Source organism: Echinops telfairi, unplaced genomic scaffold (assembly GCF_000313985.2).
Source record: "Echinops telfairi isolate 266 unplaced genomic scaffold, ASM31398v2 ScPeMD7_3533;HRSCAF=4204_0, whole genome shotgun sequence".
Lineage (NCBI taxonomy): Eukaryota > Metazoa > Chordata > Mammalia > Afrosoricida > Tenrecidae > Echinops > Echinops telfairi.
In genome coordinates, this window is record NW_022107431.1 from 71,008,615 (window position 1) to 71,019,010 (window position 10,396).

Sequence of the window (10,396 nt, forward strand, 5' to 3'; positions counted from 1 at the left end):
TTCCCAAATGAAGTGGTCATCCCATCTCAGCCATCAGAGCAGTTATGGTCTATCCAGTTCCGTTTGCAACCACAGACGACAGGAACACTTCTGTTGTCTTTGGCTCTGTTTTGGAATTAAATTGCTTCATTAAAAAAGGAGTCCAGTTAGTTTAGTCTATTCTGTTCCTTTTCATTTTATCCCTATATAAAGCAATTGCTACTTTGATGTTTATTCAAAGAAGGAGATTTGAACAGCCTGTTACAAGAGAGTTAGTTCATTAGAAAGGGGTGTGAGGGAATTTGAGATATTTATTGAGTGGTAGCACCCAAGGAAGGTTGAGTAGACCTTGTCTATCAAAATCTGACTCCTAAAGCAACAGGCTAAGGGGTGTTTTACAGTCAGGAACTGTCTCATCTATGAACTAGGCTGTCTTCTTTCAGAGGGTTCCTCTTTCTTGGAGTGGTGAGTTCAAATTCCAGCTGCAGGTATTGTTTTCTGACTCCTTCCCCTCAGCCGGATGTGGCCAATCTTAACTTAGAAAGAGTACAATATGCCTCGGCTAAACACTGAGGTCCTGAGTGTTACCTGGAACACCAAACTTTCTGTTAAAGTTTGAGGGAACATAGGTGCATGTATGCTGAGGGGAGAGGAGGGAGAACTGATCCCCCAGATGTGGAGAGATGAGACTGAGGATACTCTTGGGAGCCTTAGGTGGGGAGCACCTTTAGTGGCATGCAGCAGGTGGGCAGAATTGACCTAGGGTGTCTGGGGGGATTTCAGAAACCTAGGCAGAGTGCCGTAGAACACTGGTATACTGAATCATGGATCTTTGGGGCACAAGGCAGGCTCCAGAGGCTGCATTGGTGAGATCACAAATGGAAACCCCACTGGGTGAATTGGACTCTACCTCAGACACACTTATAAACCAAGAACTTAAGGTGGAAAGCACATGGTGTCTGAAGAAGTAGAAGACAGCTGTACTAAGAGGAGTACTGTCAGTTGGCAGACAAAAATGGTCTAGTACATCAGTGTCCTATATGTTGTATTAACATATGTAGTATTTCAGCAATCCTGTGATGGCCATTCTGTTATATGTGCTTATATTTGATTATATTAGGGTATATCTCAGAAGTTCACTGCCACTGGGGGTCACCCACTTGAAGCTGTGTTACTGGCTTTTCTGTTGGGTTTTTTTTAGTAAATGAAACCCAGGGAAGTTGAGCCTATAGGGAAAGAAAATATAACAAGGGTTTTGGGGAGTGTTGATATAGAGGGGTGGGTGAGTTAAGGAGATGATGTCAAGAAGTCCCGGAAGGAAAAGTATGTTTGGAGACTGATTATGGAAGCTTTTGTACAATTATTTTCAGCATGATTGAACTATGGAATGATATGACATATGTATTAACTCCCAAGTTACAGCAAATTAAAATAAAAAGTTTGAGTTCCAACTTAAGAACAATTAGTTCTTAAATCATGGCCTTGCTCAATACAATACTCACTTGCAGGAAATTATCACTGAAGATTAGGGTGCTGCAGCAAAGTGTGGTGAAGAAGGTAGATGGTGCCCAGCTATCCATCAGAATAGTGTCTGGGATCTTCAAGGCTTGTTTTCAAATAAACAGCCATCTAAACAAGGAGCCAAATAAGTCCACAGGGAAGAAGAACACTAGCTTGTGTGATCTCAAGATGACAATTAAAACAATTCAAATGTGGTGAAAACTATCAGAGCTAAAATTATGAACACACACTTTGTAGAAGACTACAGTGGACAGTGGGAGTCCAAAACCCATCTGCAGGGCATCTAATGAGAATGAGCCACTGGGCGATCCACTGTAGCCAAAGGCAAGGGTCTCAAACAGCCTTACTGTCAGGCAGAGGCCATTGCAATCTTGATTATGTTGGATCGAACATAATACTTGGTCAGTTGATCCCCATTTAGATATGAGTTGAATTTGTACTGGGAGCCAGTATCTCTTACTTGTTTCCAGACAAATTTCTTCCCTGGTTTTTAGAATGTTGATTGGGGTCTTTTTCTTCTTACGCATTATTTGTAATTTTCTCTTTGTCCTATTATGATTTATCCATACCACCTTAGTGTAATTTTGGGTTTTTATTGTTTTCTTTTGGGTTTCCCAGCTGTGAAACACAGGAGGAATGGACATATAATGAAAAAAAAGTGAAACATGGGATTATAGGGGATGCAGGGGGAGTGGGCGAAAGGGAGGGAAAGGGGATTTTAGGAGTAACTATAATGAAGGCAGGAGCAGGGATGGAGCAATAGAACTAATTGTGATTGCACACCTCATTTTAAAGGGGATTTAATCATGGGGTGGTGGAGATAGGGAATGCTCATAGATTTGTGTGCTGGTGACTGAACAATGCCCCTTGATGTGTTGGTAGTTACATAATCTGGTGTCAATTTGAGAGGATTAAAAGTGAAGGGGTGGAGTGTAATCTGTCAATTGGATCATAGCCAATGAGGCCTCTTTGTGTTTATGGTCTTCTGATAATTCTGGGAAATCCTGTATTCCTTCTTGAAGGCAGGCAAAACTATCTCTCTCTCTGCTTACTCCCTTGGAGATGCTCTACTGACAAGACACATGGTACTACACTGATAGACCCTGTGCCCCGGGAACTGGAGAAGTCACGTGGAGACCCCTGCCAGCACTGAGATGCTTCTACCACTACTGGATCCAAAGAATATCTATCCACTGGCCTGCAATTGTCCTGCACTCGGCGTCATTGCATGTGTTTCGTGAGTCTGAAGAGGACTTTATAGATTGGTATCAGGCATATGGGCTGATATCAGACTTATGGGCTTGGGCTCGACTGGGTTTCAATGATTTCTTAATGTACAATTACCCTTTATACAAAACTCTCTCTTATACATATATGAGTTTCTATGGACTTGTTTCTCTAGTCTACCCAGACTAACACAATATAATTGAACATTTGAATTATTGAATTATATGATACATAAACTATGTGCCAATAAAAAAGACTGTAGGGAAAAAAATCCTATTACTTGTTGCCATGCTGTTGTGTTTAGGTACTGTCAAGCCACTGCCAAGTCATAGCCACCCATATACAATGGATCAAAACACTGCCCAATCGTGCACCAAATTCATATTTGTTGTTATGTTTGAGTCCATTTTCCATCTGCTGGTTCAAACTCTCCTGTGGAAGGTTCTCCTCTTTTTCACTGCCCTTCTACTCTATGTCAATCATTGTGATCAGCTGTAATTCTTTGCAAGTGATTGTTTTAAGAAAGCATTTTGCCCCTAAACAAATAGACTAGCGGTTCTCAATCTGTGGGTTGTGACCCCTTTGGGGGTCAAATGACCCTTTCTTGGGTATTGCCTGATTCATAACAGTAGCAAAATGACAGTTATGAAGTAGCAACAAAAATAATTTCATAAGGAGCTGTATTAAATAATTAACTGTATTAAATAATTAAATAATTTCATGAGGAACTGTATTAAAGGGCTGCGGCATTAGGAAGGTTTAGAATCACTGAAATAAACTAAAAGTTCAGAGAGAATAGCCCCTCTGTAGACTAATTGGTGGATACCACTCTTGGAAAATAGGCTGTTAAATAATCACAATTAAAACTACTGGTGGTGTAGTGGGTTATACATTGGGTTACTAGCTATAAGATGAGCAATTCAAACCCAGCAGCTGTTCCAAGAGAGAAAGATAGGCTGTCTGCTCTCCGAAAGATTTATAGTCTCAGAAACCCAAAGGGGAAGTTATATTCTGTCCTATATAGTACCTATGAGTGGGAATCAACTTAATGTCAGTGGAAATCATAATCTGATATAAATAAGCGTGTTAAAACATTTGCAAATATAATGAAGATGTATTACATGATAGCGTGTTGTTATGCTATTCTGTATATTTAGCAAGTCTTTCAGAATTAATGATGTTCCTATTCTACATGCACCTAAAATGATGCAAAATTGTGACTTAGGCCCTCTTTTGTTTCATTTATTTAATTCTATGTTGCTTAGGAATTGTTTGGATTGTACTGTGTCTCCCAAAATATGTGTCACTTGATTCAATCATGACTCTTAATATTATGTAATTATTCTATGCATTAAAAAGCCTACAACTTTGATGGGTGTGACCTGTACCACCTTTATGTTACTATATAAAAGAAGAGAGAAGTGAGCAGAGATCTAGAGATCCACTAACACCAAGAAGGAAGAGCCAACTGAAGAGCAAGCCATTTGGATCTAGAGTTCCTGTGCTGAGCAACTCCTGGACTCAAGGGAACATTCATAAAGAGTCTTTCTGCTTGTGTCAACTGAAAAAGAAGCCTTCATCTGTGGCCAACAACCTGATTTTGGACTTTTGGCCTCACAGAGTGTGGCAGGGTGAAGTCTGTTTATTAAGACCATCCACTTGGGGTACTTCTGTCACAGCTGCACTAGATAATTAAAACCAATCAGAAGACTTGGATAATGGTTTCAGAGTTCTATGAGCGCAGTGGCAAGACCAGATCTGCAATTCAGATTCATAGGATCAGATGTGTGTCCCATGTAAAGAGTAATTTTATAAATGACAATCTTTTATGTTGAATAAATTATTAAACTCAATTAGCATGACTATAATGAAAGAAAAAGTGTCTAAAGCTTTCCTAAAAACTGTTCATATTCAAATTATGTTGCTTAATAGAAGTCTAGTCTATCCAAATGCCTACAGTGTTCTGCACTCCTTGTAATATCTGAAGAAACACATTGAGACACTTAGAACTTTAAGGCGAAAAAATAGAGCTTCTGCTGTTTGATCAAAAGTGTAATTTTATGAGTAGGGACCTAGGGACTCTTCATATCTGTTATTGAGCACATAACCACAACTTGACCAGTTCTGTCATGTTCTTTCCAAGCCAGTTGTTAGCCACACAGTTCCATGAATAGAAGTAAGAATCTCTTTGATAATTGGCATATCAGAATAGGTTCCAATTGACTTCATTTCCAGGTAACATGGAATAGTAATAGAAATGCACTATATGACTTCTTAATTTAAATAGACTCATGAAGTATAATTTAGACTAACTTGTAAAATACTTAGCAAATGATGATTTCTGAATAATGAAAACAATTGGACCAAATGAAGGGATAGATTTTTAAGAGATTGTGTGGTTGTGGAATATAAGTCTAACATTTCATCGTGTCCAGTTGTTTGCATTATGCATGAATCTAATCTCATCTCTCTTGAGCCTCATGCCTTTATAAAATGCATTAATTCCATGGTACTTGTAAATAAATAAAGTACGATATATTCTTTTGCAAAATAAGAAGAAACATGATGTGATGAAAGCCTATATGACTTGAAATGGGACATATTTTAGTGATTACAATGAGCTGATGTAGGAGAGATTATTAAGGGCAGGGAGATAAACCATATAAAAATCAAATCTCAGTAGGAGTCAAAAATATGTGGAATAGTTTTATTTAATTTACAAATACATTGCTTATCAAAGCCTTCATCATGTGGCAAAAATAAATTATATCTTTTTTTCTAGCCATAAATGTCTTGAAAGTCATCAAGAATAATAATGCAACCCTAGAGAATAGGCCTGAAAAATGGAGGGGTGGAGGGTGGGGGAGGATCCAGACAAAATAACAAATAGCCGCGTCTTTGAGCAAGCAAACTAAGGCCAATGAAAGAGAAAATTATAAGAATAGAGTCAAATAAAAGCCACAGTTGTAATATAATATTAACCTCCAAACAAAATGTAATTAAGTATAGAGGTGAGACCCAGTTTCATAAATAGCTATCCATAATCATATACAATTGGCATGTCATTATTTTCTATTAGAAAAAAGGGATCAAATACAATCTTAAATGTCTGATAAAATTGAGCTCCTAATTACATCTTCAACGGAATTAAGTATACCCCTTTTACTTTTTCTGTTTTTCTCATGTATAGGCTGTTTTAAAAAATGCTTGGCAAAATTATAATCAAAATAGATGTATATTTGCCTGTTCTGAGCAACTTGAGGTTTGGCTGGAAATTAAGAATCTAAACCACAGCCAAATTACTGGATCCTTGACTTGCTCCTCCAAGCAAGGAAATTCTAAGGTCTCCTAAGCTGGACCAAGAATTACACTTTTGCGGCCTCTTCTCGGTTCATCACATGATTTAACAGCAAACCGTGCCACATCAAAAATGGGCTCTTTACCTGCACTCAACCATAAGCAGTAGTTCGACAAAGTCAGTGTGTATTAAAGCATTCTCACTAACATTCCATATATTAATAAGCTTTAAAGAAAAATGTAAACTCTTCAATTTGTAAAAGGCGACCTTTGCCTGCAAATTGGTCGCATTTCATTTCACTGTCACACTTTGGCATTTAAAAAAAATGAACTCTCTATATTTCAAATCCTAGAGAGTCTCAATTTTGTGGCTGAGAGAACACATAATAGGATATACAGACTTTAACATCTAAGTTTCATATTTAAATCCTGTATCCATGGCAGTCGGCAAGTGTCACTACGTTTCATGAGCATTCGTGAGCTGCAACAGGAGGTTTAGTTTTCTCAATTTAGTTTCTAGTAAGCATGCTGGTTTTGTCACCAAACATAAAACCAGGTCTCACTGAAAGACTCAGCTGGTCTATAACTACATGGGTCAAGAAATAAGCTTAACTCCAAAACTTCATTGTGCATGGGAGTTCTAATTTAGTTGGGAGGTATGTATTCAATTCTATATTTATCAAGAGTTCTAGAAAGAAGCAAATTGAAAGTTATGTCAAAAATATGCAATGACATAGGTTGTAATAAAAATATAAGAAATTGATTATGCAATGAAGTTTTAAAGATATTTATAGGGTCACTTTGGGTCAGAATTGATAGTCAGAATTGGTAATCATATTATATTTATAATAAGAAAAATACCTGGAACTTCCTGTTTCAGACACTATAAAGTAGCTGGTATTATTCTTATGAGACGAGACACATTACCCTATCATAAAAATTAAAGAAGAATAAAAGACAACTATAAACACAAAGTATATGTAGAATAAACTTTAGGCATTAGATCAAACAAGATAAGGCTACCAATTCTTGAGAGAAGGGTAGCGCACAAGGTCAGTTATACATTTACCTTTACTTTTACTTAGAAACAAGTTTCCAAGCTGAGTACAGGGAAATAAAACACAAGCTGAGAGCAGCTGTCTTACTGGATGGGAAAGCAGAGACTGGCTTTTGGTTTTGCCAACTGGAGCTGAGAGTTGGGACAGTGAAGGTGAGTGTAGAAAAGAAGGGAGTATCAAAGACAGAGCCTTAAAATTGGCATGAAAACTCTGAACACGTCCTTGGCATAAGATGTGCATGTGCATGGAAAGACTCTAGGAGGTATAAGGAATTGAACCGATATCTCAGAATCTGTAATGCGGAACTAGAAATTCACAAATGGAAATCCTGGAGTTGTATTCCAACCAGACTGGAATAACTTTGGTGAACAACTCGAACATGGAGTTGAGACTTTAAAAAGGCTTCTCTCCAGAGGGTAAGGGTTATGTTTAATAATTAAAATAATATAGAATTAGGCCTTGCCCAGAAGCTATGGCCAAGGCTACTGGAAAATAAATGTTTAACTGACTACTGGAAAATAAAACCTTATATAGAGGAATATAACATATTATAGATCCTCGACAATGGCTTGCATTCAATACACATTTACTAGTCATGCTAATGAGAAAGTGGAAATGGATGTGTGTTCCAGAGATAATGTAGTTGCAGAGTCAGAGCCCAGGTAGACTAGAGAAATAATTCATAGACACTCATATGTGTATACGAAAGAGCTTTCTTTATATACAAGAAAAATTGAATATTGAGAAAACATCCCAGTCCTGTCCAGATCAAGTCCAAAGTCCAATATTAGCCCTTATGTTTGATACCAATCTATAAAGTCATTTTCAGACTCAGGAAACATATGCAATGATGTATAAGGCAGGAAGATCACAGGCCAGTGGGTGGAAAGTCTTGTGGATCCAGTGGCAGTGGAAGCATCTCAGTGCAGGCAGGGGTCTCCACGTGGCTCCTTCGGCTCCAGGGCTCTAACCTAGCTCCATGTGTCTTGTCCGCAGCAATGTCTCCAGGAAATAGGGAGTTTGTGCCCTGCCTCCAGTAGCTTTTCATCTCCTTAGGGCCTCCAAATGAGGTCATCAAGCTGCGACCTGGCTGACAGGCCAAACTCCACCCCTTCACTCTTAAGTCTCAAATGACAACAGATTATGTAACTGCAATAACAAGCAATGACGTAAGGACTTTATTTTAGAGAAAAAAGATAAATAATATGGAATAAAAAATGGGTAACTTAGTGAATTATATCTACTAGAATTAATCAAAGGTATTGTCATTAACATCAAATATAGACTCTGAAATTAAGAATTTTTTATAAAAACCCAACTTTTTTTGTAAACTAAGTAAAGCATTACATATAAAATCAGTTTTAGATTAAATCATTCAAGCAAATATGTTTCATGGCATTTATTTCAGCCTTCATACTGTAACATTACTTATCCCATTGCTTCTCTGTGTTTACTATTCCAATTCTTCCTTCTTTCCTAACTCTTCTTGACCTTGGAAAATGCATCCTCTTTTTCTCATATGGATGATTATTCTGCCTTATAGACATGCCTATTGATTGGCTAAAAAATTGAGCCATGGGTGACGTTAGTTCCAGGTGTAAAGGCAGCCAAGTACGTCTGATATTATTACCTGAACTATTTCTTTGTGATTTTCCATTTTATTCCACATTGTTTCTTACTCAATCCTGACCTCCTCATGTGATCTTTGTTATGGCAGTTGGCAGTGGTAGTCAGACATCATCTAGTTTTTCTTGTCTCAGAGTCATGGAGGCAAACATGTGAGTGATTTGACAGTCCATTAAATTACTTGTTCCATTGCATCATAATTTTTCCCTCCACTCTTCTTTATCCTGGAAAAGGAGAGACTAAATGATGCTTAAGAACATTTTTGATAAAACCTGATTTTCTTTCAGATTAGATATGCAGACATGTTTTTCCCATTTGGTTTTCTAATTCTAGGTCTTTGCACATTTTATTATAGTATTTGGTTTTGTCTTCTTGAACTGCCCTTTGAAATTTTCTAAAGCTCGTTGACTTCATAATTTCTTCCATTCTCTTTAGCTACTCTATGATTAAGAGCAAGTTTTAGAGTCTCTTCTGACATCCACTTTGATCTTTACTTCTTTCCTGTCTTTTTAATGACGCTTTGCTTTCCTTATGAATTGTTCTTTTTCTCCTCTCGATGAATTCTTTTCTTTTCTTTTTTCTTTTTTTTTTTTTACAAAACGCAGCTTTATTGTCGGGCCTAGTCTGCAAGCAGACTATACAGAGGGTTGTGGTGGGACCGAAGACCTCAGAGCTCCAGGGGGCTGTGTGGATGCTGACGTCCCGGATGGACCACAGGGCAGGGCGGAGCCTGGGGCTTGGTGGGCGGAGGATGTGACATCAGTCGGAGGAGGATTCATTGGTGCTGACCAAGGTCAGAGGCTGATGCAACAGGCCTTCTTCTCCCCGGCGCCTGGGTCCTGGTGCACCCTGGGCCGTGCCCAGGGCGATGGAATTGGTCCGGGTGCTGTTTGTTCTGCCTCTTTTTGGATACCTGGGTAAAGATCTCTTTGAGGACAGTCTCAAAGGCCAGTTCAACGTTGGTGGAGTCCAGGGCCAGGGTCTCCAGGAACAGCAGCCCGTGGTTCTCAGCGAACATTCGGGCCTCCTCGGGGGGCACTTCCCGGGCCTGGCTGAGGTCACTCTTGTTACCTACGAGCACGACGACGATGGTGGCCTCCGCGTGGTCGTAGAGCTCCTTCAGCCAGCGCTCCACCACGGCGTAAGTCTGGTGCTTGGTTAGGTCAAACACCAGGAGGGCCCCCACAGCACCACGATAGTATGCTGACGTGATGGCTCGGTAGCCGTGTCCCAGATCTGGGCCTTGACCTTGCGCGTAGAGAACTAACTCCACCCCGATGGTGGGGTGCGGCTGTCGTGGCTGAACTCATTGCACGTGAACTGGGTTAGCAGGTTGGTCTTGCCCACACCGGACTCGCCAATCAGCACAACCTCGAAGACATAGTTATAATCCTCTTCGGTTCTGTTCCCCATCGTGGCTCCGCATGGAGGGCGTGAGTGTCCTTGGGGACAGAGGTACGGTGTTGACTCAGACCTCGGTTCTCCAGAGACCTGAGCCCACCTCTCCTCTCATTGGAGTTCTGCAGCCCGGTTAGCAGGCAGGCCGACAGGAGGCTAGGCAGGGCGTGGGAAGGCTCAGCTCCGGCAGGTGGAGGTGCCCTAAGGAAGCCGAGAAGACGGAAGCTGAGGGAATTATTTTCTTGAGGTGCTCCTAAAGTCAAGCCTCTGTCATTAATGGCCAGTGTGTC

At 39.7% G+C, this 10,396-nt stretch overlaps 1 pseudogene; it reads right to left on the bottom strand.

Moving 5' to 3' along the window:
• Positions 1 to 9,502: 9,502 nt before the first annotated feature.
• Positions 9,503 to 10,121, bottom strand: LOC101645867 (annotated as a pseudogene).
• Between the last annotated feature and the right edge of the window lie 275 nt (positions 10,122 to 10,396).